The sequence below is a fragment of the Sciurus carolinensis genome, chromosome 15 (assembly GCF_902686445.1).
Source record: "Sciurus carolinensis chromosome 15, mSciCar1.2, whole genome shotgun sequence".
Classification (NCBI taxonomy): Eukaryota; Metazoa; Chordata; class Mammalia; order Rodentia; family Sciuridae; genus Sciurus; species Sciurus carolinensis.
Genome location: NC_062227.1, coordinates 7,714,192 through 7,715,855, shown reverse-complemented (window position 1 = coordinate 7,715,855; position 1,664 = coordinate 7,714,192). Strand labels below are relative to the sequence as shown.

The 1,664-nt window shown below is 40.2% G+C and overlaps 1 pseudogene; it reads left to right on the top strand.

The window, feature by feature from the left end:
* The first annotated feature begins 779 nt into the window (after window positions 1-779).
* LOC124965903 (uncharacterized) lies at window positions 780-877 on the top strand (annotated as a pseudogene).
* Window positions 878-1,664: the final 787 nt, after the last annotated feature.

Genomic DNA, 1,664 nt, shown 5'->3' with positions numbered 1-1,664 from the left:
ATGTAACTTACCGAAGTTGACTTAATGAGCTACAAAATCTAAATGGAACTCATTCCATCAAAGTGATTGAGTTGATAATGAAAACGTCTACAAGGGACCAGGAGGCCCAGGTGACGTGACAGACAGGTACAGCGTCCCACAAATTATTTGGGGAGAGGAAGAGAATATTTCTCAGTTCCTGTGAGGCTGGTATGATCTCGATACTGCACACAGACAACTGGCATACAAAATATTAAGACGGCACGTCTAGTAATGTGTAAAAACCATGAATAAGCTGGGTTAGTCAAATAAGGCAGGTTGAGTTACCTGTTAGAAAAATCCATTGCTGAAATTAATCTTTCCATCAAACGAAAGAGAAAAATTATGTGGGTGTCTCAAAAAGCCTGTACAATTATTTGACAACATTTAATTAATTAATCGTGATTATCTAGAAATACAGGGGAACGTCTTTAACCTGATTAAGGGAATCGATGAATAACTCCTGGCACACATCATACACTCTGGTAAAAAGGTTGGGATCTTCCTTTTCAGTAGCAATAAAAAGGTAAGTGTACCATTGTCATTAAAGTTTATACGTCATTGCTTCTAAAGTTTATACGGGAAAAGGGCCAAATAGAGTCAGCACGGTCCCGGACAAGGAGAGTGTGTTTGTGTAGGTTGCTCGTGGGGCTCCCTCAGCCTTTGCTGGGGTCAAGCAGGATGTGAATTGCTGGGGCCAAGACCTGTCCTTGCAGCAGATTCCAGCGTGTACCCCAGGCAGCCCTAAGAGCAGGGAGAGTCCTTCCTTCAGCAGCAGGGACACTGGAACCATGCAGAGAAGATCAGCATGGCCCTGTGCAAGGACAACACACGAATTCATGAAACCTTCCATATTTTTCCATCTCACTCCAGTCAGAATGGCAATTATCAAGAAAAAGTAACAATAAATGTTGGTGAGGATGTGGGGGGAAAGTATACCAGACATTGCTGATGGGATTGCAAATTGTGGTAACCATAACGGAAAGCAGTATGGAGATTCCTCTGAAAACTTAGAATGGAACCACCACTTGACCCAGTTATCCCACTCGTTGGCCTATACCCAAAGGACTTAAAATCAGCATGCTAGAGTGACACAGCCACATCAATGTTTATAGCAGTTCATTCACAATAACTAGATTGTGGAACCAACCTAGATGTCCTTCAATAGATAAATAGATGAATAGATAAAGAAAATGTGGTATATATACACAGTGGAATATTACTCAGTCATAAAGAAGAATGAAATTATGGCATTTGCCTGGAAATTGTTTGGAACTAGAGACTATCATACTAAGTGAAATAAACCAATCCCCCCAAAAACCATAGGCTAAATATTCTCTCTGATATGCAGTTGCTAACACACAATAAGGTGTTGGGGAACAGGAAGAATAGAAGTTCAATGGATTAGACAAAGAGGAATGAAGGGAAGGGAGGGGGACGGGAATAGGAAAGACAATAGAATGAGTCAGACAGAACTTTCCTCTGTTCATATACGAATACACAACCAGTAAAACTCCACATCATGTACAACCACAAGGATGGGATCCTGATTAGAACGAGTTATACTCCATGTATGTATAATATGCCAAAATGCAGTCTACTGCCATGTATATCTAAAAAGAACAAAATTTAAAAATAAAATAAAA